Below are 27,800 nucleotides of genomic sequence, written 5' to 3' on the forward strand. Positions count from 1 at the left end.
TCATAAGAAGTAGGAGATAGAAGAGATAGACTTCTGAGTGATAGATAAGTTCAAGTCTCCACATACCTTTTTGTTGATGAAGTTCCACGGTTCCTTGAGTAGATCTTCGTCGTTGTATGATGAATCTCCATGAAGTCCTTGAGCTCAACTACACTTTTCTATCCTAGTCCGAGACTTAGCTATGTAGGCTAGAAATCAAGACTCATAGTTTTGATCACTAACATTGACAAACATGCTTGAGATAGCAACGCATGCGAGGTCGACCGAGCTATGCTCTAACAAAATCGGCTAAGTATGTTTACATACTCATGACCAAATACATTTATATAATAAGGAATGCAATCTTTTCAAATCGTGGCTATAATGTTCAAGAAATGATTCGAGTGAATCAAAACCGATTTTGCTTCAATTGTGTCTTGTATACTTCTATGAGAATATAAACAATTGAACAACTTTATAACTAGTTTCATTTGAGGCGTTTGAACTAGTTGTGATTAATATGAACAGCTAAGGGAATCAAGTGTTCGATTTTGGGTCGTAGAAACTCTTAGTTGTGGGTGAGAACAGCTAAGGGAATCAAGTACATAGAGTCCTGCTGGGATTCAAGGGCGTAAGGTACGCGACTGTACCTTAATCGATGTGAGACTTGGTTAGGGATCAACTACATTCCAGTACGAAGTTAACCTGTAGTAGGCTAGTGTTTGTAGTGGCTTTATACAGTGTGGTACTCAAAACTGGACTAGGTCCCGGGTTTTTCTGCATTTGCGGTTTCCACGTTAACAAAACTTCTCGTGTCTGTGTTATTTCTTTTCCGCATTATATTTGTTTATATAATTGAAATATCACAGGTTGTGCGTAGTTCAATCAATTGTTAAATCCAACCTTTGGTTGTTGATTGAAATTGATTGACACTTGAACAATGGTCTTTGGTACCGTTCAATTTATTTCTCATATCAATCGGGCTCACATATTTTTATATGTTCGATTGCAGATTGTATTGAGAAACTGAGATGTAACTCTTGGATGTATTTCCTTGACTGAGTCTTACTGTCTAGTTGATTCTCTTGGAATTATATTGGAGTTAGTCCATACAGATTTCCGAACGAAATATTGGGTGTGGTTGTTAACCCCCGCTTTTTCAATTGGTATCAGAGCAAGCAAATATGTTAAAGACCTCATAAGTCTTTGTTTGTAGAAATCTGAATCTATGGACCAAGTGCTATCTCTGACAAACGCATCACCAGAAATAAACGTTTTGTTTATGTGAAATCTATTCAAGAGAAAGACTTGTCAATCTCTCATATAGGTGAACATTTTGTTTCTACGAAACAGACACATTCCTACGAAACAGACATGTATTGATATGTGTTACCCTAATTTTCTTACTGGCGAGCTAACTCTGAAGAAGAAAGGGAAGCAGCCCAAGAAAGTGCAGCAATTCTAAGTCTTATTAGAATTCAGGCTGTTAAAATCAATAGGATGAAACACAAGGTAAATATGATCATTGGTATGGTAAAGTATCGTGATTCCCAATTAAGGATTCTTCGTGAGAAAAACTCCTCAGTTTGTTCATCTCAAACTTTACTCGAGGCTAATCTCAAAGAGGATACCTTGGAAATCGAACGCCGATTGAGTAAACTATTTATTCAATGCAAAGGATGTTCTGAGAAGTCCACTATACCAATTGCTTCAGACTCAACTGTGATGTTGGAATACGTGACTACATGTAATCATGTTTCTCTGATGAAACCAGTTCCAGAAGCTAATTTGCATATCGTTCCCATTGCTATAAAGGTGCTTGGTTCTTCCACTGATCAAGGAACCACCACATCCTACGGAAGGGAAAAATCTTCTAATGATGTTGCTAATCCTACACACTTTAATCACTTCGGTGGATCAGAAAGTATGTCTCTTTTGTGATTCAAAATGACATGTTCAACGGAAGAGCAAATTGAGGTTGAATGACAACTATTTTGGTCGACTTCAGCACACCTTAGATTTAATTCTCAAAGGTGTAACTGACATTCGGATGTCTAAACCAATTGGTTTGAGTACTCACCCTGTGAACTCTTCCAGTAACGTTCAGACTAATTGTAGTGTTAATGCAAATCATTCAAGAAGATTTCAGAAAGGTCCCTTTCAACCCAAGAAGAAGAATGATGTCCATAATGTGAAAAAGGTACCGGTAGGTGAAAACAACAATGGGTATATGAAGCACAATCTCAATTTGATAATTGAAGATTACAAGGATCTTATCAACAGGCTGTCAAAATCCTCCAAACAGTCTTCTTCTGGTAAGGATTCAAACTTAGTCTCATACTTTTTATGATACTTTTTCACATCATAAAGGGTTTCCTCCAAAAATTATAAGGAAAAAGAGGATTAACCATGAATATTTTTTCTTTTAATGAGCATAATGCTCATACTTGTGTTCATTAATCACAAGGATTGAAACCTTACTCATGAAAAATCCTGTTGAGTAAGGTATGTTAATAATCGGGTATACTTATTGGTAAAATGCTTTCTGATTAGTTGAGCTATTCTCTTATCGTTCATAGCTAAGTTATTGTATACAGATAGTTTTGCCTAAGTATTGTTTTGTTTCAAGAATCTCTTCGATTGTCTACTTTTTAATCTTGGAAAAAAAAATTTTATAAATTGAGTCGTGAGCTACTTTTGTGCTCTAAATTTTTTTCTCCTGTGAGAATATAAAATTTTGTGAGCCAAAAAATTGTGAAAGAATATTTTGACGTAGCAAAATTTTGATGTGTTTTGTTTACCTTGTAAAGAGGTACTTTACAGTATTTTAAGTTTTGTTTTTGGGACCATGTTTGTTTTCGTACGGATATCCACATTGACGTGGCACGAACCAATTTTTAGAAACCCTAAAGTTATTCCCTAAGAAACAATTTAAATACCAACCTATTGAGTCACGTAGGCATACTCTAGGTTATTTTTGTTTTTGTCAAGAATGTCATCACCTTCTCGCACTTGTGATTTTGCAAGAGGTTTTCTTGATAAATGTATTGGTTTCGGGTCCAAAGGGAAAAGAAAAGAACCCTAGTAGAAGTTGATGATATCAAATATCAAAATACTGATGATTGTTCTGATGTCTCATGCTACTATGCTTATACTCACCAAGATATAGAGAATGATGAGATAGTTTCGGACGAAGTGGTTCATGATTTTCTTAAATACTTTGAGGAAGCAAAACTGCAGCTCATTGATACTATGAAGGGTCTCGATGTGTTACGAACTGAGTTGAAAAAGGTTAACTCTGACCTTGTTCTCATGAAGCCACATGTTAAAGATCTTCTCAATGAGGATATCTTCTCAGAAGAAACAGTGGATGCTGTCAATCACGAGCTCAAAGGTCTCAAGATCCGTGATGGTTCCAGAAGTGTTCGTTAGCTCATGTTTGAGTTTGCTTTTTGTTTTTAGGATTTGTTTTTTATTTTTTTTAGGAAACTTCTTATGAGAGTTATTCTTGTGTTTTTAAGAAGGATAACTAGAGTTTGGAATATCAATTATTGTGGTTACATATAGTTATTGCCAACTATTTTCATCTTGCATTGTTTTTAGATTTATTTATTTAAATTCTAAGTTATTTGGAAGATGATTTTGCAATATTAATATTTATGGTTTTATATATTGCAAAAATTTTATGAGATATGTTTGTTTACGTCCGTGAACCATGATTATCTCATATATGTCAAAACTTAAGTCTATTATGTCTTTATGAAAATATTGATAAAACATAGAATGAAATTTTTTAATATTCCGCAGTATTGATCTTTCCCCGATCCACTTCTATGTGAAAGTACTGTATGGCTCCGTAAGCTTTCTTATGTTGAGCATTTTCGATTAAATTAATTATTAAGGTTTTCTTGTGGTTAATTTATTCGAGTTTTCTGGATACAAATTCATGTTTCATGTGATTTGTTAATGTCCAAACAAATCTTTCTTTTCTCTCAAAAGTAAGGTCGCTCTTTTTGTTCTTTAGGGAATGACATTTTATGGAGGAGAGTTCTAAATTGAACTTATGCTTAGTTGCCAAATCTTTGCGGGGAGTGCTGCTGTGGAATATTGTAGGAGTTTTCTTGTATATTATAAATTTCTTGACGAATACACTAAGTTTCGACTATGTGAAATCATCGAATCCAAGTTGATATGTTCTCTTTTATTCATGAAGTGTCTCTATGAGAATTTCATTATGATCCCGCTAGTTTTCGTACCTTTGCCAATTTATATTGAAAAAAGGGGGAGATTTATATTGTAGTTCACACTACATACATATTTTTTACGGATCATTACATAATGGGGAGTGGTTTTCATTATGAGATGAAGTATTGACTAAGGGGGAGTGATACATATCACTATAGTATTATTTTCAAAGTTGTGACACAATTGAACTTTGATGTTGTGTGATAATACTATGAAACTGTATAACAATATAAAAACAACAATAATGCTGAGTTGAACACGTTCAGAATCACTAGAGTACTTAGAGTGGCGAAGAATTCAAGGAGTGTTTAAGAACCAAGGAAATCAAGCATGTTGTATGAGCAGCTACAAAGTTTATTTATTTTGTAATCCATATGTATTGATAGTTTTGTCACTAAAATTGACAAAGGGGGAGATTGTTAAAGCACTGCTCGGTCAAACTCGCAAGCGTTGCTATCTCAAGCTTGTTTTTCAAGTATAGTTGTCAAAACTAAAAGTCTTGATTTTTAGTTTACTTATAGCTATGTCTCGGACTAGGATAAAATGTATAGTTGAGATTTAAACTTCACGAAGTTCATCGATTCAAGATCTACTGAGGAGACTAAAACTTATCAACAAAATGTATGTGGAGACTAAAACTTATCTATCACTCAGAAGTCTATTCAATTCTATGTCATACTTAGACTAAGTCGTATAGCTATATAGACTTTACATCGTACAGATTTTATATTTCGATCTGAGTTTAACTCGCTTATATCTTTCTCGAAATATGTGATGGAAAGTTTTTTGCTTTAACTACATTCATCATTATAGTTGGAAACATTTTATTTGTTAGAAGCTAAAAAAAGAGTCAAAAGATGATCATGTGAAAATTTCCTTGAAACATCTTACATGATTTGTGTAAGACAGTCAATTGATGTAGACTCGGAATGTTTCGTATTGATCATTATATCACTTGAAAATTACTTATAAGCTAATAGTTTGTGTGAGACAGCTATTATCGTCTTCTAAGGATGTTTCAATGATTGAAATGATATTTTAGAACAATTAACCTTTGTCTAGATATACCACAGTATGCAAACTGTTCAAGTGTGATACAGGTCCGGGAACCAAATATGCATACCAGTATGCGAACGGTTTTTACTGTCAAAGTCCGGGAACAAGTTTGCATACCCGTTTGCAAACGGCTTCACTTGAGTTCGGTCCGTAACGACAGTATGCGTACCCCGTTTGCGAACTGTCGTACATGACCAATGTCCGGAACTTAAGTTTGCGTATCCGTTTGCAAACTAAGTTGGTTTAAGTTCTAAAACCGGTTAAGTATGATTTCATACTCATGAAAAAATACATATATAAAATAAGGAATGCAATCTTTGCAAATCGTGGCTAAATGTTCATGAACTGATTCTTTTGAATCAATCCGATTTTACTTCAATTGTGTTTTGTATACTTCTATGAGAATATAAAAAATTGAACAACTCTAGGAGTAACACAATTAGATTCATTTGATTTATCATTTGATCTAGAAGTGTTGGATGAATGAGGTTAATAAAAAATTGTTCACATGACTAACTTTGGTTAACTATTTTTGAGCCAACTCAACATACACGTTTAGGTACGGTTACCCATATCTAAATGAAGGTATATTTCATTTGTGTGTAACATGCTAAGGCCATCTAATGGTGGATAAACATTGCTTTGGTTTTAAGCAAACTTAGCTTGAATCTTAAATCAGGATTTCATCTAATGGTGAATATTGATTATTTTGTTTCAAAGCTATCAAACCTTGATTTGAAGACTATATAAGGGATAACTCTAGCAACTGGAAAACCTAATCGTCATACCTATTGTGTGATACTAGTTGCATACTAGAGTCGATTCTCCTTTAACCTAGGTTTTTCCGAAAACCATTATAGGTTAACGACTTGAAGACTTCATTTGGAGTCTGAAGTCAGACCCAACTATTTTCTATGTAGTTGTGTGTTCTGATCTTACTTGTTCTATCGTATTGAGTACTATCCTCTCTAAGATTGGCTCGAGATTTATCTCCGATAGGTAAGATATAAAAAGTAATCACAAAACTCTTCGTCTCGTTCTTTGTGATTCCACAATAACTTGTTCTACTACCATAAAGTTAAGTCATTGTAAGGTGATTGATATTTCTAGGCTATTCGTCGGGAATATAATACCAGATTATCAATTGGTTCTTGTTAACCTTGATTTATCAAAAGACGGAACAAAAACTTCGTAGGTATTTCTGTGGGAGACAGATTTATCTATCTGAATAGAATTTTCTGTTGGAGACAGATTTGTTTATCAAGTCTTCGATTTTGGGTCGTAACAACTCTTAGTTGTGGGTGAGATCATATAAGGGAATAAAGTGCGTAGAGTGCTGCTGGGATTTTGAGGCGTAAGGAAAGAGACTGTACCTTAATCGGTGTGAGACTTAGTCAGGGCTCAACTACATTCCAGTATGAAGTTAACTTCTAGTAGTCTAGTGTCTGTAGCGTCTTAATACAGTGTGGTGTTCAAAACTGGACTAGGTCCTGGGGTTTTTCTGCATTTGCGGTTTCATCATTAACAAAACTTCTAGTGGCTTTGTTATTTCTTTTCCGCATTATATTTGTTTATATAATTAAAGTATGACAGGTTGTGCGTAGTTCAATTAATTGGTAAATCCAAACTTTGGTTGTTTGATTGACACTTGAACATTGGTTTTTGATACTGTTCAAGTTATTTCTCATATGAATCGGGCTCATATATTTCTATCTATTAGATTGCAGATTGTATTGAGAAATTGAGACATAACTCTTGGATGTATTTCTTTGATTGAGTTTGACTGTCTTGTCGATTATCTTGGAATTATATTGGAGTTAGTCCATATTGTCGAACGAAATATTGGGTGTTGTTGTTAGACCCCCGCTTTTTCAGTATCCCAGAGCAAATTCCTCAAATCAACAAAGGTTTGCAAACATTCTTGAAGAACTTAAGAAGACCAAGATGGAAGTGCATAGTCTATAAGAAATTCTGCAAAAGTCTCTCGAAATTCAAGAAGCATTGTCAAACAACAACTGGATAGGTTTGAAGGATTTAGCTCTTACTCATGAACCTTATGTTCTAATGCATGTTGCATGAAAATGAGTTAGGTGATGATAACATATTTTTCAAAGGATCTTGTTACTAGTTAACTCCTTGTAGGAATTTATTCTTATTTTTTAAGGAGAAAAACTAGATTTTGGAGTAGTTCTTATGTGTTACATTAGCTATTCCAATACCATCATGTTGCATTTTTAAAGTTTATTTAATTAAACTTTATTTTGGAAGATGAATTGCAATACCTAATCTTTATGAATTATATATATGTGAAAACGCAGGGGTACCAAGTACACCACCAACTTTTTCGTTCAACAACATGTATGGAAAAAACCTAATACAATTGAAAGTATACCAACTGAATGATCCTTGAAAATATGTATATAGAGTTTGTATCTCTAACCTCTTCTGAATCAGTATGTATATGGAAAAGAGTCTGTGAATATGATTGTTAAGAAGAGTACTTGGAAGATTTCAAAAATCAATATCCAAGATCAATCTATTCGTATCCAAATAATCCAATTATAATTCTACCAAGTAATTAAACTTGTTATGTATCATTCAAGATATGAATTCTATAAGAAATGAGTCTTGTAACTTATCACAATTATATGGACGTATCTACTAAGATTGAATGCGTACAACTTGCATAAATTCAATTATAAAGATAAACAATATAATGAGGAAAAATAAAAACACAGGAAACCAGAAGTTTTGTTGACGAGAAACCGCAATAGCTGAAAAACCTCGGGACCTCGTCCAGATTTGAATACCAGATTGTATTAAACCGCTACAGACACTATAATACTATGAGACTTCGGACGGGAATGTAGTTGAGACCGAATCCACCATCCAAGTGATTCAGTTATAGTCGCGATCCCTACGTCTCTTGGACCTTCCAAGGCTCTACGCATTTGATTCCCTTAGCTGACGTCCTTTACATCCTAAGAGTTGTTTTAGCTAAGGTGGAGACTTTTGATACCAATATGCTTCTAACAACTAAGCCTATTTGATTTTCGTTTAGGTCAAAGATCAAGGTGGGGAAATTTGTTTGCAATAGACAAAGCTAGCAAACCTCACAAATCCGGAACTTACGACTCTCGAAGATAATCCTAGATTCTTAACCACCTCTCAAGAACAATCTTCAAAAGATAAATTAAGATCATGTTTCAAATATCTATCTCGAGGAATCACAAAGTCTGAGATGAAGAGAACTTTACAATTACTACTTATCTTGCCTGAAAGAGATTACGAAAACCTCAATAACAGAAGAGAAAGATCATGATACACGAACTATCAAGGTAAATATAGTCAGACCTGGCTTCACGAATTCCCAAAGCGAAGTCTTTATTGTCGTATACCTAATTATATATGACGGACCAAAAAATTACTCGTAGCCCGCCTGGGCGTGCAGGCCATAACTTCCTCGACGCGCCACTCTGATGCTACTAACGGGCCTTAAAATGCACGTTCATTTACCATTTAAAAGCATGCTCATGAAGGATGATGCAGCTAACTTAGATTCCACACTGTTCCAACTTACCCTCAGAACAAGAGTATAAAGCCTCGAAGGTTATGGCCGATGCATCTTGCATGCATCACTAGCCTTTGAGTCCTTTATAGGCATATAACATGCCTTGAACTTGCTGACGAGGTGTCAACTCACAAATAATATTTCTCTACTTTTCTTTATACTAGCAAGTAGTACAATGAAAGCAGGATCGTCCCAAGGGAGGTATGAAGCAAAAGTTGTTATGCAAATATTCCTAGCAAAGAAGATTTTTGTTCTAGAAATTCTGAAAATCACAAAGTTGTATTCAAATATAGGATGAAATTGATTAAGGAATCATTCTCGACCACGAAACATATACCAAATCAATATATATCACGTTCTTCGCATTATCTTGTTACTAACAACCCTAGGATAATTAGTACGCTCAACTATCCCGTTATTATCTCCTAAGCTCACCGGATACGGAAGCGCTCGACTACCGGATTCTACTTGCCAAGTTTCCTAGAAGTACGCTCTCTAGGTGTGACTTAAACAAATGCTCTAAGTTTTGTGAGATAAGGTTGATCCTAGTGATGAACTCAAAAGCATGAATCACCTACTAGTGTCAATTTCTACATATGGGTACTTAACAAAGTTCCATCGTCAATACCCACTTATTGCTACTTGTGTTTAATTCTCTAGACAATTACGGGTCGAAGAAAATCTAAACTAGCAATAAGATTGTGACATAACTATTTAATTTCGAACTTAAAAAATTAAGGAACAATCCATAAGCATTATTAGCATGGTAGAAATCAAACAATAACTAAACTTGCAAGAAAATGAGCTATTGCATATCAATCATGAGTTCATATTTCGGGCTTTGAAATCACCCTTAATCAAAAATAGTTTTAGTTACTCATAACTATGGAGTTCATCATAATCACAATAATAATAGTGAAAAGAAGATGGAAAATAAATATGAAAGCAAACCCTAGTTGCGGCTATCTCCAAAAAGCTCCAAGTACAATACGTGATATAGTTGTTGAAATCTTTCCTCTTTTGTATCTCTTCTTAGGTCAAGTCTTCAAGGGTCCAATACATAGAAATCCTCCAAGCCCATGTAGAAAATATCCCGGTAAAAACCTTTCCGAAAAGTAGTCGCCAGAAAGCTGGTTGAGGTGCCGGAAAACTCGCCGGCAATCCAACTCAGGTAACTGGGAAACAACTCAGGTGGCCGGTCAGACTTCATATTGCGCCAAGGTTGCGCTTCACTGCTTCATAGCCAACCATGATGGCGCTATATCTGTTGCTTCAGTCACTGCATACACACACACCACCAGAACATGGCCATTGCTCCAACTGCTTCTCAGCATTCATCTATCTGTAACAACTGTAGGGCATTCTAATCCACCAGTTCCATAAATGCAGTAACATACTTCTGCTCAATCCATGATTAACCATCTCAGGTACTTCACTCTATCATCACCTAAACCATTGCATCACCACCTGCAAATTCACCAAAACCACAACTCAGCTGCAACTGCACCAGCTTATACTTGCTCTCAGTTTCTGAATCGAGTTCCAGCTGTCAAATACAGCCATCAAACCACACAAATCAAGGCAGCAACATCTCATATGCTTCAGCTATGCCAACACTTGGTCAATGCTCAGCTTATGAACCTCCTTGTAACTCCAGATTCCAGACAAGGTTAACTTCCCTCTTTGCCTTCAAAACCTGCTCTAAACCCTGTAAAGCAATAGCAACTGTGCTCATCTATTCACTGTTTTCGAACCCAGATGCGCGCAAACTCCATTTCAGCTTCTTCGTAGTCCATAATCTCTCACAAATTTGATATCCATCCATCGCTCCCATACCAACAGCTTCCGAATGCCACCGGAAGCTCCGCAAACTGCTGTTTAGCTCATTCTCAGCACTGTCTCACGCCAAACACAACTGCCATCACCTTACTGCATCATACATCCTCCCATTTCTTGCTTGTTCTTGACTGCAATCCTATACAACTTCAAACCTGGCCTTAAACCACCACGAATTCAAATCATATTCACTGCCATATATAAATCCAGCTCAAGCTGTACACTGCGACAATTCTCCACAGTTTCAGACCATTTGTCGAACAGTGTATGTGCCATTACCTGGTGGACTCCTATTTCTGAAAAATCCAAACCATTCAAACATAAAACTCAGCCACAGCAACACCATCGGACAGAGAAAAGGGAGCAAAATTTCTCTTGTATTCTCAGCTGCAACTGGTTGTCTATTACTTGTTCTTCTCTTGAATTAGTATCATAACTCCATCTGATTGTAAACTTATGGAATGTGTTCTAACCCATTTGAACAACCACCAACAGAGCCATCGAGTCACCAGCACCAAACCCCCTTCATACATTCCCACAAGATGGGCAGCAACAGCTTCAGTTCTTTGTTGTTTTCTTGCTCGAGAACTTTACCGAAACCTCATCCGACTCGAACCCAATTCAGCCTTGAATTCTGAGCTACAATTACTACACATACTCGAGCCACCGATTCCTCCAAATACCCAACAGAATATGTAACTTAAGAAGCTCAATCTCGAGTGACTTTTAGCACCAGAATTTGACCTAAACTGTACACTCGAACCAGCCTTTCCTTTTATGCCTTAATTGCTCTGAACCTATCTTGATTCTATGAAAAATAACCCCACCAGTCATGGCTAGATCACTGAAGCTTTTGGAGCAGAGTTGGCCGTAAATTGAAGCAGGAATGAAGTCTTAATTTTGGAAAATTTCTTGTTTGGTCCTAAGCCCATAAGGTTATTTATAGCAGGGTCCAACTAGATTTTAATCTTATTCTAAGGTCCAAAGTTATTTGAAAACATGGGAATGACTAATATACCCCACTGTTTAAGTACGTGTGAAATAACATATTTTTACCAAATCGGGATTTTATTTATCTGGAGGTCCAAATTTAATTAAAACATATAAAGGACCATAGATTTGAGTACATATCTGCTACACTGTTTACAAATTTGAGTACATATCTGCCACACTGCTTACAAATATGAGTACATATCTGCTACACTACTTAGGAATATGAGTACTCCTCAATTCACTTTACTTTATTGCAGCACCAGCACCTCTGCAGTCAACCGTTTACCACTGCCTTCAGCTCCATCTTCTCAGTAATCTTCTATCTTGCTGCATCACAATCTTCTTAGCTTAAACCACAACTACAACAGCTACATCAACACCATTGTCATTTCAATTCAGCTGCAACACAGACTTGTTCTTCTTCCCTGTTTAAACAGCACTACCATCTTCATAAACCCATTGAGACGAACATCCCATCCACTGATTTTGTTCACAGTAATCACCACCTACAATTCCTCCTCTATCTCATCTGTGTCTTCAGTTTATATCATCAACCCAACTTTCTATGTTCCTCCAAATCCATTTGCATCACACCTTCTTTCAAACACACATCACAACCAATTTGTAACTTCATCAAGACCACCACCAATTTCACAAGCTTGCAAATCTGAACCAACAACAACTCCTGTTCCTATCATTCAAAATCTTTCATTTCTTCCAATAAGTTCTGAACTGCAACTCCAGATCATCTCCATATCCAATTCCAGTACTGAATCAAACGTAACAAAGAGCATCTATTTCAGTATTTCATATAGTACTGAATCAAACATAACAAGGAGCACTTCCTATCAGTATGTGATATATGTACTGAAGATTCATGAACTACAAATCAACAGTATGACAACAACATGTGACAGATCTATGAAAAATAAGAGAATCGAAAGATATATTACAGTATTTCACATAAGTACTGAAGGGTAAGACTAAAAAAGGAGCAAAAACATAGCAAATAGCACTTCCTATCAGTATTATACATACATACTCATGGATCCAACCAAAAAAATTGGAAAAACTTCAAATAAAACAAAATTAGAAGAGTTTTGTATCAGTACGCCATATATGTACTGTCAATTCATACACGAAAAAAAACTGTAACAAACCTAAAAACCATAAAAGCGTCAATCAAATCGATTTGATTATCATAATACAATCAAAAAAACAAATCAAAAGAAGAAAAACCGAACAAAATAATCAAACAAGATGATTAGAAAGCATACCTGGAAACAGAAAACAAATATTCTCCTCGTAAATCATAACGATGCACCATCTTGTTCTTGTTCTTCTTCTTCTTCTTCTTAAAAGTAGACTAGGTTTCTGTCAGTACGGGATATACGTACTGTTGGTTCATACTCAACAATCAGCTGCATGTCAAAAATAATTAACGAATCCGTAAAAAAACAGTATTGAAACACTTCTATTTCAATATTCCATATATGTACTTATGAATAAAATAAAAAAAGGTCTTCAAAACTAGGTTTCTGTCAGTACTGCAGATACGTACTGTTGGTTCATACACAAAAATAAACCAAAACACATCTAAAACCAACAAAATGAAACTGATATGATCAGATCTAGTGAAGAAATTGATAAAAAAACATGATTATCCATATAGATCTGAACTATTTTTTAATAAAATAAAATAAACAATCAAACAAGGAGATCAAAACATAATCAAACATCCATTAAACGATTAATATTAGAAGCCCTAAAATAAACATTACTAGATGAAAATTGATTATAAAAAAAAACTAGACTAACATCAACAGTAAGAAAATCAACCTATATATCTTGCAAAATCTTCATCGGAGGAGTTCTTCTATAATATACAAAACGATAGCTTTGGGATCGAATTGGCGACTCAATTAACGAAATCAAAAAGATCTCCAGCGTGAAAGCTTCTTTGGAGCAAAACCAAAAATTGAAAGAGAAGGTGACGATAAGAACCAGGAGATTAAATATCTAGAGGTGGAAGGTTAATTTGGGAATTTCGAAATTACGCATTACCGGTCCCGCACGTGTACCGGACCAGGGGATAAAAATTTTGGTCCAATTTTCTCTTTTTCCTTTTATTATGGACCTCTGGTTACTGGGATTTAGTGGGTGGACCTGCCATTAACTAAGACTACCATAATAGTACCTATTGGTAATTCCTACCTTAATTTTTCTCCCATCTGAATGAACATGTGTGTTTCCCATGTGTAAACTCCACTCACAGTTCCTTCCAGCAGTTGTGCAAATGTTAAGACCATGATAACGGGCCAGCACATGCCATCCACTAGTGCCATCTGCACATAAGTCAGTACAGTTTCATCATACGAGCTTTAAACGCGTGCACCAATGCAGCCTGTTTTGACGCTTTTGCTTTCTTTTCACAAATTCAAGTCATCAACAACATCCGTCTCTTATTTCTCAAATCCACTTCTTCTCTTCAGTTTCCATACATCACTAAAGCTGTCACGCTTTTCAGACAATGAATTTGCATCACTAAAGTTGACATGCTTTTCAGTCAGAGATGAACAAATAGAAGTGATAAAACTGGGGGTCTAACAACACCATCCAATAATTCGATTAGCAATATATATGGACAAACTCTAATATACTTTTTATGAGAATCAACTAGACAGTCAGACTTAGTCAATAAAAAGATATATCAAAGAGTTTATATCCCAATCTCTCGATTTGATCTTTACTCAAGCAAATTGAAATCTGCGAGTCCTTATCAAAGAGAGATAACTTGGACGGTACCAAAGACCAATGTCCACGGATCAATCAATATCAATCAACAACCAGAGATTGGATTTCCAATTGATGATCACGAACGCACAACCTGTATTATTTCAATTATATAACAAATATAATACGGAAAAGAAATAACACAGACACCAGAAGTTCTGTTAACGAGGAAACCGCAAATGCAGAAAAACCTCCGTACCTAGTCCATATTGAATACACACTGTATTAAGCCGCTACAGACACTAGCCTACTCCAATCTAACTTCGGACTGGACTATAGTTGAACCCAAATAAGTCTCCCACCGATCCAAGGTACAGTTGTACTCCTACGCCTATGATCCCAGCAGGATACTGCGCACTTGATTTCCTTAGCTGATCTCACCCACAACCAAGAGTTGTTGCAACCCAAAATCGCAGACTTGATAATAAACAAATCTGTCTCACACAGAAAAGTCTATAAAAGGATAAATCTGTCTCCCACAGAAAAACCCTAGGTTTTTTTCCGTCTTAAGAATAAAATCAAGGTGAACAGGAACCAATTGATAATCCGGTCTTATATTCCCGAAGAACATCCTAGATTAATCAATCACCTCTCTACAATCCTTCCTGACTACATAGGCGGTTTGTCGAGGAATCACAAACAGTGAGACGAAGATGTTTGTGACTTCTTTATCTTTCCCATTGGAGAACTCTCACGATCTCAAGCCAATCAATAGATTGTACTCGTACGATAGAAGATGCAAGATCATATCACACAACTAAGATAAAACTAGTATCGGTCTGGCTTCACAATCCCAATGAAGTATTTAAGTCGTTAAACTGGTTTTAGAGAAGAAACCCAAAGGTTAAAGGAGAATCGACTCTAGCGACCGCACTAGTATCACACAGACGTATGGGGATTAGTTTTTCCCAATGCTAGATGTCTCCTTCATATAGCTTTCAAATCAGGGGTTTTCCTTAGCTAAAAAGCAATCCATATTCACCGTTAGATGGAAACCCGATTTAGATTCAAGCTAATATTTCTCAACTGTTAGATCGAAAACTTAGCTTGTCACACACACTTGGGTATACGTGTACTGGGTTTCTGAAAACCATGCCCAAACGTGTACATGTATGTTGGTTCAACATAGTAACCCAAAAGGTTAACCATATGAGCATTTCATATTAACCTTGTTCTTCTTCACCATAACTAGTTCAATTGACTCAAATGAACTAGTTAGAGAGTCGTTCAATTGTTATGAGATCTTATGTAACTGTACAAGACACAATTAAAACAAAGATGATTCGATTCGATTGAATCGGCTCATGAACTTTATAGCCACGGTTTGCATAAAGCATTCCTTAGTAATTTAAGTTTCATGTTCAGAGCACGTCTTTAGATTATAACCACTTAAGCTCACAAACAAGTTCATGGACTTAAGACAACCGACAGAGTTTTCCAAACCCAGCAGAAAATCTCTGCAAAGAGAATTCTGCCAGTTCGCAGACTAGGTTTGCGGACTGAGTTCTAGGACTTAACACGCAAACGAGTTTTTTGGAAATCCCAGCAGAAATTCTCGGTAAGATAACTTCCGTCAGTTCGGGGACTGAGTTCGCAGACTGGGTTCGCAGACTTGGCAAAGCCAATTTCTCTCAATCAACAAAGTTCGAAAACTTCTGATTAAGGAATACATGGTTATGTAATCTAAACTCTCATTCCAATCATTGAGACATTCTCAGAGGACGTTATATAGCCGTTATTCACAGACCGTTTCACGTCAGAGCAATTCTCAAAGTAATTGAAACTTTTCATGAATTTCGTCACTAGGTGAAGATAAACTTGATCAAACCGAAAGCTTTACCAACATATAGACTTTTGAGTGATAGATAATTTCAAGTATCCACATACTTTTTTGTTGATGAAGTTCCACGGTTCCTTGAGTATATCTTCGTCGTTGTATGATGAGTCGCCATGAAGTCCTTCAACTCAACTACACTTTTTTATCCTAGTCCGAGACTTAGCTATGTAGACTAGAAATCAAGACTCATAGTTTTCATCACTAACATTGACAAACATGCTTGATATAGCAATGCATACGAGGTCGACCGAGCTATGCTCTAACAATCTCCCCCTTTGTCAATTTTAGTGACAAAAATATTAATACATATGGAATACAAAAAAGATAAACTTTAGTGGCTCATATTCCATAGTCTAATCTTCAACGTTCCTTGAAATCTTCGTCCTTCCAAGTACTCCATTGATTCCAAAGGTTGTAAGTTTAGCATCACCTCACCGTTGTTGAAGATCCTTAGCTATAACAATGAGAGAAATCGAGATTCTCGATCATCATTATACAGTGACATAGTATTATTATATAACATCAAAGTCCAATTGCATCACGACTTTAACAATAATACTACAATGATATGTATCACTCCCCCTTAGTCAATACTCCATCTCACATGGAAACCACTCCCCCTTACACAATGATCCGAAAACCATATGTATATGTAGTAGAACTACACATTAATTCTCCCCCTTTTTGTCAATAAAATTAGCAAAGGTACAAGAACGGGATCCTAATGAAATTTCCGAGAAGAGACTTTTCATAGACTAAAAGAAAAAATACATACCAACTTAATTTAGATGCAATCATAAAGACGAAGCTAAATGCATTCATCAAGGAGTTTTAAGATACAAGATAACCCTTATAAAATTCCACAGACGCACACCCCGCAAGATATTACCATTAAGCACAAGTTCAAAAGAACTCTCCCCCATTTGATGTAATTCCCGAAAGAACAACAAGAGCGACCTTAATTTCGAAAGAAAAGAAAGATTTTTAATTGGACACCGAAAACCATAAAAATAATTTTATATATCCAAAACTCAACCAAATTAATCACAAGTAAACCCATGATTAATTTAATTGGAATACGCAACTAAATCAAACCAAAAAGTTGATCAATTTAATTGAAAGTGCTCAACATAAGTAAACTTACGGGGCTACGATTAAGGTAATCATACGGAGATGACTAACTTAATCGTTCACATACTCAACATAAGGAAAACCTTACGGAATATACGACTGCATCAACCAATAAAATATGATTAGTATAGTGGTTCATATACTCAACACAAGAATTTGTGGAATATATGAAAACTCAACTAGACTAATTACAAGAGAACCCATAATTAATCTAATTGGAATACAAACAACCAAAATAATCACAAAAGTAATCAATTTAATTGTCAAAAGTTTTTCTTGACAAAAGAAGACTTTCGGAGCAAATAACTAAATAACCAACCGAGATGATTAATTTGGTTCATAATGCTCAACATATAGCATCGTATGGAACAACCAACAAAGCCAATAAGAAAAATCGACCTAGTTGTATCATGCTCAACATAAGACACAAAATGGAGTCTTCACGGTAAAACATAACAAAATGGATCAATGAAGATCAATACCGTAGATAAGATACAAGGATATATTATATTTTCCATCATAACGACATAATAGACTTTATCCTTGTTTAAACAAAAGATTTCATCCTATTTTCCATCAAATAAATGACTGCATAGGCATAACTTTTGTATTTGTCAAAAGTCCATTCGTCCTTTCATCAATACGAATACCAATTCAAGGAGGACTTTACTTTTGACAGCATATGGGACATTCAAGTTCACGGACGCAAACAATACATATCCCATAATCACATTGCAATATCACAAAATCATAAAGATCAATACTGCAATAATATCATCCTCCAAATATTTTTAGAATTTAAAAACAATAAACCTAAAAAATAAACACAAGAAGATAAAAACAAAAATAGCTATGTGGAGTCACAATCTTCTTTATTGAAAGCGCTAGTTATTCTTTCAACTAATCCAAAAAGAAGACATAATAGGCAATAATCATTTTGTTTACCTTGAAAATTATTCTCGTATTCCCTATATTCTTCAAGCTCATCTTCGGTTAGGTCAATCCTTGATTCAAGACTATCTATTTTCTCCTCAAGTCTTTTGGAAGAAACTTCAAGTTCATTTTTCAGAGCACGTACTTGTTCCAAGACGAGATTCATGGTTAAAGAGAGCTTATCAAACTGAGAGACAGTAGGGTTCTCATCATAAGAAGAGACATGTTTGTCATAACACATCTCATTGTCAGAAGAATCGAAACGAATCTTCTTCGAAGGAAATAGAACCGTCCATACATCACTTTATTTACTTGAAAGACTAGGGGAGGACATGATAGAGAAGATGAAATGAGAGTGCAGAAGAGGTAGAGCTTTTAAAGGAATACATGTGTATAATTCCATGAAACACCCTTTTTACCAAACCCTAACAGAAGATGGTTATCCAAAAAGCTGAAGCCGTTCACGAACAAGACCTGGTAAAAGCACAAAAAGAAAATAACAAGATTATATTACAGTCCCCTTGTATATCATGATTCTTGTATAAGAGGAAGAAAACACAAGAATCATATTTCAACAAGATTACTGAGCGTAAGGCCTCCAATCCAAGGTTGTATTGGGATAATCTTTTCAAAGAGAGAAACCACCCATTCCACTAGGTTTCTTCTTATCCATTGTAGTCACAGTTTTTTTAAAGAACTTGACTGCAAATCTTTGCAAATCCTACACCGTTTTTGAAATCCTCTTTTGATGAAAGGTAGACTTCCTTTTCTTTTTCATCATACAACGGTTAGCCAGGAAGGACTGTTTTTGATTTATTGTGCTAAGATGATCCTGAGATGAACTCGAATGAACAAAGATATATGGTAGATCCTTTTCTGAGAAACTTCTGGAGTTCAACACAAAATCAGGAGAGGTTTGTTGACCCAACTCATGAGACACAGACAGACATGTCATGAAGGAATCATGAGAATGATTTTCAGCAAAACGACTGTGAGAGCAATCATAGATTTCCTCATGACAGTAATCAAGAGTATTCATCCATGCTTTAGTTATCTCTCTTACCTCCGTTTCTGGATCTTTCGAAGTGACCTGAGCACTTTTATAGCATGTAAGACCAGTTTCATTAGTACGGCTTTTCTGGATATTCTTATCCTTTATATTGACTAACAGAGTTTCTTTTTAAGACTTTCTTTTGCTACGTCTGAGAATTTTCTTAAGTTTCTGTATAAACAGAGACAACGTAGAAATAAAACAATTCTCACTTTTCTCGTTCGTCAATTTAGGACGACGGGTCTTATAATTAGGAGAAGTGACATGATTGCTAGACAATTGATGGTCATCTCTTGACATGTATTCGCGATCGAAAATTCTAATTTTTCCGACAAGTGTGTTTCGCGAAAGAGTATTAAGGTTATTTCCCTCAACGATGGCATATTTTTTGGACTCGTATCTGGATGGAAACGATCGGAGGATTTTCATCACGATTTTCTTTTCAGGAATGGTCTTACCCAATACACATGATGCATTAACAATTTCAGACAGTTTGTGATAAAAATTGTCAAACGATTCTTCTTCTGCCATATAAAGGTTTTCCCATTCGGAATTAAGGTTTTGAAGCCTAGCTTCCTTTTCACTGGGGTTACCTTCAAATATGCTTTCCAAATTATCCCAAGCTTCTTTAAATGTCGTGCACAAGGCCACATGATGTCGAATATTTGGAGTAATAACATGCAGGATGGCGTTCAGCCCGTCGGAGTTCTTCCTTGCAGTAATTAACTCGACAGCATTATAAATACGAAATTCCTTAGGTACAAATGCACATATTTCCATGACAACGGGAGTTTCGTAGCCATTCACAGCATAGATCCATGATTGGAAGTCACGCGACTGAAGAAATGTGCGCATAGCAACTTTCCACCATAGATAGTTTGAGCCATCGAAGACTGGTGGTACGTTTACAGAGATAGCACTTCTATCCATAGAATCAGATCGCTACAAACACGGACTTGTTAGGTCTTAAACGTGTTTGCCTGCTATGATACCAACTGAAAAAGTGGGGGTCTAACAACACCACCCAATAATTCGATTAGCAATCTGTATGGACAAACTCTAATATACTTTTTATGAGAATCAACTAGACAGTCAGACTTAGTCAATAAAAAGATATATCAAAGAGTTTATATCCCAATCTCTCGATTTGATCTTTACTCAAGCAAATTGAAATCTGCGAGTCTTTATCAAAGAGAGATAACTTGGACGGTACCAAAGACCAATGTCCAAGGATCAATCAATATCAATCAACAACCAGAGGTTGGATTCCAATTGATGATCACGAACGCACAACCTGTATTATTTCAATTATATAACAAATATAATGCGGAAAAGAAATAACACAGACACCAGAAGTTTTGTTAACGAGGAAACCGCAAATGCAGAAAAACCCCGGGACCTAGCCCAGATTGAATACACACTATATTAAGCCGCTACAGACACTAGCCTACTCCAAGCTAACTTCCGACTGGACTATAGTTGAACCCCAATCAGTCTCCCGCCGATCCAAGGTACAGTTGTACTCGTACGCCTTTGATCTCAGCAGGATACTGCGCACTTGATTCCCTTAGCTGATCTCACCCACAACCAGAGTTGCTGCAACCCAAAACCGCAGACTTGATAATAAACAATTCTGTCTCACACAGAAAAGTCTATTAAAGGATAAATCTGTCTCCGACAGAAAAACCCTAGGTTTTGTTCCGTCTTAAGATATAAAATCAAGGTGAAAGGAACCAATTGATAATCCGGTCTTATATTCCCGAAGAACAACCTAGATTAATCAATCACCTCTCTACAATCCTTCCTGACTATACAGGCGGTTTGTCGAGGAGTCACAAACAGTGAGACGAAGATGTCTGTGACTTCTTTATCTTGCCTATCGGAGAACTCTCACGACCACAAGCCAATCAATAGATTATACTCGTACGATATAATATGCAAGATTATATCAAACAACTATGTTAAAATTAGTATCGGTCTGGCTTCACAATCCCAATGAATTCTTTAAGTCGTTAACCTGGTTTTAGAGAATAAAACCAAAGGTTAAAGGAAAATCGACTCTAGAGAGCGCACTAGTATCACACAGACGTGTGGGGATTAGTTTTTCTCAATGCTATATGTCTCATTTATATAGCCTTCAAATCAGGGTTCTGCCTTAGTTATAAAGCAATCCATATTCACCGTTAGATGAAAACCTGATTTATATTCAAGCTAATATTTCTCGACCGCTAGATCGAAAACTTAGCTTGACACACACACTTGGGTAGACGTTCACTGGGTTTGCGAAAACCATGCCCAAACGTGTATTCGTATGTTGGTTCAACATAGTAACCCAAAAGGTTAACCATTTGAGCATTTCATATTAACCTTGTTCTTCCTCACCATAACTAGTTCAGTTGACTCAAATGAACTAGTTAGAGAGTCTTTCAATTGCTATGAGATCTTATGTAACTACACAAGACACAATTGAAACAAAGATGATTCGATTCGATTGAATCGGCTCATGAACTTTATAACCACGGTTTGCATAAAGCATTCCTTAGTAATTTTAGTTTCATTTTAAGAGCACATCTCTAGATCATAACCACTTAAGCTCACAAACAAGTTCGCGGACTTAAGACAACCGGCAGAGTTTTTCAAACTCAGCAGAAAATCTCGGCAAAGAGACTTCCCCCAGTTCGCGGACTAGATTCGCGGACTGAGTTCGCGGACTTAACACGCAAACGAGTTTTTGGAAATCCCAGCAGAAACTTTCGATAAGAGAACTTCCGTCAGTTCACGACTGAGTTCGCAGATTGGGTTCGCGGACTTGGCAAAGTCAATTCCTACGGTTTCTCTTAATCAACAAAGTTCGAAAACTTCTGATTAAGGAATACATGGTTATGTAATATAAACTCTCATTCCAATCATTGAGACATTCTCAGAGGACATTATATAGACGTTATTCACAGACCGTTTCACGTCAGAGAAATTCTCAAGGTAATTGAAACTTTTCATGACTTTCGTCACTAGGTGAAGATAAACTTGATCAAAGCGAAACGCTTTACCAACACATGATTTTGAGATGTAGATAGGCGAGATATACTCGGCTCGAAATATCAAATGTGTATGATCCAGTCTATATAGCATACGACTTTTGTCTCATAAGAAGTAGGAGATAGAAGAGATAGACTTTTGAGTGATAGATAAGTTCAAGTCTTCACATACCTTTTTGTTGATGAAGTTCCACGGTTCCTTGAGTATATCTTCGTCGTTGTATGATGAATCGCCATGAAGTCCTTGAGCTCAACTACACTTTTCTATCCTAGTCCGAGACTTAGCTATGTAGACTAGAAATCAAGACTCATAGTTTTGATCACTAACATTGACAAGCATGCTTGATATAACAACGCATGCGAGGTCGGCCGAGCTATGCTCTAACAAGAAGCAAATAATGAGAAATAATTCGCCTCCAATAGCAATTGTGCATGAAATGACAATTTTTGCCCTGTTTCTTCTTCTTTGGTTCCAAATGACTCCTACGTACCTAAACACTCAAAAGCAAACATAAGATACATAGTTTACAAGAAAACTTAACAAAGAAAGCATAAAAAATAGATAAATGTTAAGGTGTTTTAGACACCTATCACTTGCACATAGGCCATTGCGGCCTATTCTAGCTTCCTTATTAGCTTCGGCATTGATGAAAGCATGCAATTTTATTTCTCGTGCCAAGGGTACATTAACAGGATCATTTCGTACTTTATTTAGGCATATGCAAGCTCCACTACTTGCATATTAATGTCGATTAATTTCTTGGCCATGCCCAATGCGATATTGGCGCATGCCTACGTCGAAATCCTTGATGGAAATTATGAGAATCCCAAGAACGGAATGCAAATCGTCTCATCAAGTATGGCTAGAATTATCTCTTGCATCGCTATACCGAGCATAGAAGTGTAGTTGAGAAACGGACATCCGGTAGTCATCACTGCGTTCTATAGTTTGAAGGCGAAGATCAACCGAAGCTTTTGGAGAATTTCTTCAACAAAAGGTAAGTGAAGACTGAACCACATATTTCTCAAGTTATATTCATCTTTCTATCTATGATACGATGTCGCATAACTAATTAGACTATCATAAGCATATCAAGAATTTCTAGTCAAGATTTATCTTGGTAATTAGTTTTCGAAATATGACTAAGCTTAATGAACATTATTCATAGTTAATGAATTTCGATTAAGGTCAATTTGTTGTTGGGAATCAAAATCATGATTCAAGTTTTATCATTTGAAAATAGCCTGGAACAGTGATATGTGTCATTGATGTTATTCCGGACTGTTTCGAATTGATTTAGAGAGAAATATAGAAATAATGTAGATTCGGATATAAGACAGTGTGTATCGGTCTTACAAACTGAGAAAACTGATATATGTCTGAAGCTATAATACATGTACTCGTACACGTAGCAGAGTAGATATATGTCGACAAACATATTTTTGGCATGCATATTCATGTGCACACCTATAAAAGTCATCGGTACGCAAACCGATACGCGTACTGAAAAAAACTACGAGTTACAGAACCGATTTGGTATCCATACCGGTACAGGTACCAGAAAAATTTTGTGGACTCCGGAACGTAGCTATGTTATAAATGGTATCCATACCAGTACGCATACCACAAAAGTTCTGTGGACTCCGAAACTTGGCCATGTTTAAATGGTATCCTTACCAGTACGCATATCGAAAAAGTTCTGTGAACTCCGAAACTCGGTTATGTCTTAAAGTTTACATACCGGTACACGTTCCGTGACATAACTTTTCACGAAATGTTAAGTAATAGTACCATGTACGCCTACTTACCATGTCGGTTAAATTATTATGCACATAAATTATTTCTCCGAGATAATTTGCATTTGAATAATCTCTAAAAACACCATATACATATTTGATCACTTGATTGTGTTTCGAGTTAAGTCTTAAGTGTTTATGAAAATGCTCAAGATTATAGTTCAGTTGGCTAGCTTTGCTAATCATTCATGAGCGTGGTCTTATACACGTTTCGGTTACGGTTCATCCTAACCTGAGTGTATATTTTTTTATGTAAATCAGATTCAAAGATTCATCTAACGGAGGATACTGTTTACTTGGTTCCAAAGCTATGTTAGCTTAAACAAAAAGAAACATATGCTTTGAATATCTATAAAAGGAAAACTTCAAGAAACTAGGATCTTTTAATCCGACACTATTTTTCTTGGTGTGTCCTAGTTGTAACTAGAGTCTTCCTATTCCTAAAACCCTTTTAGAGTTTAAAGACTACGAATACTTCATTGGGATTTGTGAAGTCAGGTCTAGCTATTGTTTATCTTGATAACTCGACTATCCTGATCTTATTGGATTGTTGAGCTAATCACTTGAACAAGATAGATAGTAATCATAAAAGTTCTCTCTGTCTCAGACTTTGTTGATTCCACAAGTTTTATACTTGTGAGGTGAATAATAATTTAGGTTGCACTTCTAGTTGCATAAGTCCGTATTTTGAGGTTAGCTAGACTTTATCTATTGCTATCGATTTCAGTCACCCTGATCTAATTTATTGATCACAAAGAAAATTACATATAGGCTTATTTGTGGGAGGAAAATTGGTTTAAAGTCTTCAATTGAGTTGAAGTAACTCTTAGTTGGTTTGACGTCAACTTAGGGAATCAATTGCGCAGAATCCTGCTGAATTCAAGAGGCGTAAGGAGCACAAGTAAGGTCGCTCTTGTTGTTCTTTCGGGAATGACATTTTATGGGGGGGAGTTCTTAATTGAATTTATGATTAATTGCCAAATCTTTGTGAGGAGTGTGGCTGTGGAATATTGTAGGAGTTATCTTGTATCTTTATAAACTCCTTGATGAATATAAAAAATTTCGGCTATGTGAAATCATCGAAACAAAGTTGACATGTTCTCTTTTAGTCATGAAGTATCTCATTGAGAATTTTATTATGATCCCGCTAGTTTTCGTATCTTTGCCAATTTATATTGACAAAAATGGAGAAAATTATTTTGTAGTTCACACTGCATATACATATGGTTTATAGATCATTATGTACTTAGGGGAGTGGTTTTCATTGTGAGATGAAGTTGTTAGAGCACTGCTCGTTCGAACTCGCAAGCGTTGCTATCTCAAGCTTGTTTTTCAAGTTTAGTTGTCAAAACTATATAAGTCTTGATCTAGTCTACTTATAGCTATGTCTCGGATTAGGATATAATGTGTAGTTGAGCTTTAGACTTCACGGCGTTCATCGATTGAAAACGAAGAACTACTAAGGGGAGATTGTGGAACTTCATCAACAAAAGGTATGTGGATACTTGAACTCATCTATCACTCAAAAGTCTATTTATATTCTATATCCTGTTGAGACAAAAGTCGTATATCTATATAGACTTTACATTATACACATTTGATATTTCGAGTTGATTTTAACTCGCTTATATCTTTCTCGAAATATGTGTTGGTAAGCTTTCGTTTTAACCAAGTTCATCTTTTATTCTTGACAAAATTCAAAAGATGATCATGTGAAAATCGCCTGGTAACATCTTATATGATTTTTGTGAGACAGTCATTTGATGTGGACTCAGAATATTTCGTATTTATCAGTTGATCACTTGAAAATTGTTTTGAAGCTAATAGTTTGTGTGAGACAGCTATTCTCGTCTTCCAAGAATGTTTCATTGATTAAATGGGAGTTTAGAATAACTAACCATTGATTGGATATAGCACAGTATGCGTACTTGTATGCTAAATATTGCAAGTGTATTCCAAGTCAGGGAATTTAGTATGCATACCCGTATGAGTACTGATTCAAAAATTGAAGTCTGGGGACTATAGTATGCATACCTGTACGCATACTGATTTCTACTGAGTTCTGTCATGAACGGCAGTATGCGTACCCGTTTGCATACTGGTGAACAAGACCAAGTACGGGAACACAGGTATGCTTACCCGTTTGCATACTTGAGTGCGTTAAGTTATAAAATCGGATAAGTATGTTTACATACTCATGAACAAATATATTTATATAATAAAGAATACAATCTTGAAAATCGTGGCTATAATGTTCAAGAATTGATTCGAGTGAATCAAAACCGATTTTGCTTCAATTGTGTCTTGTATACTTCTATGAGAATATAAACAACTGAACAACTCTATAACTAGTTTTATTTGAGTCGTTTGAACTAGTTGTGATTAATATGAACAAGGTTGATATGAAAGTGTTCATATGGATAACTTCGACTAACTATTGTGGAGCCAACTAAGTATTCGTTTAGGTACAGTTACCCATATCTAAATAAAGGTACATTTCATTTGTGTGTAACAAGCTAAGACAATCTAAGAATCTAATCAGGTTTTCATCTAACGGTGAATATTGAATTCTTTGTTACCAAGGTAACGTTGATTGCAAACCCTGGTTTGAAGACTATATAAGGGAGAACTCTAGCAACTGGGAAACCTAATCCCCACAACTCATATGTGATACTAGTTGCGACTAGAGTTGATTTGCCTTTAACCTAGGTTTTGCCTAAAACCATTATAGGTTAACGACTTGAAGACTTCATTGGGATTCTGAAGCCATACCCAACTATTTTCTTTGTAATTGCGTGTTCTGATCTTACTTTATTCAATCTTATTGAGTACTATGTTCTCTAAGATTTGCTCGAGATTTAATCTCCTTTAGGTAAGATAAAAAGTAATCACAAATCTCTTCGTCTCATTCTTTGTGATTCCACAATATATTTTTTCGCTACCATACGATTAAGATTATTATGAGGTGATTGATATTACTAGGCTGTTCCTCGAAAATATAAGTCTGGTGTATCAATTGGTTCATGTTCACCTTGATTTATCAAAAGACGAAACAAAAACTCGTAGGAATTTTTGCGGGAGACAGATTTATCTATTCAATAGACTTTTCTGTGTGAGACAGATTTGTTTATGAAGTCTTCGACTTTGGCTCATGGAAACTCTTAGTTGTGGGTGATATCATCTAAGGAAATCAAGTGCGTAGAGTCATGCTAGGATTCAGAGGTGCAAGGAACGTGATTGTACCTTAATCAGTGTGAAATTGGTTAGGGCTCAGCTACATTCCAGTCCGAAGTTAACTTGTAGTAGACTAGAGTTTTTAGATCTTAATACAATGTGGTGTTCAAATCAGGACTAGATCCGGGGGTTTTTCTGCTTTTGAGGTTTCCTCGTTAACAAAATTTCTGGTATCTGTGTTATTTCTTTTCCACATTATATTTGTTTATATAATTGAAATATCACAGTTTGTGCGTAGTTCAATGAATTAGATAATCCAACCTTTGGTTGTTGATATAAATTGATTGACACTTGAACAATGGTCTTTGG

This window comes from Papaver somniferum, chromosome 3, assembly GCF_003573695.1.
Source record: "Papaver somniferum cultivar HN1 chromosome 3, ASM357369v1, whole genome shotgun sequence".
NCBI classification, from domain to species: Eukaryota; Viridiplantae; Streptophyta; class Magnoliopsida; order Ranunculales; family Papaveraceae; genus Papaver; species Papaver somniferum.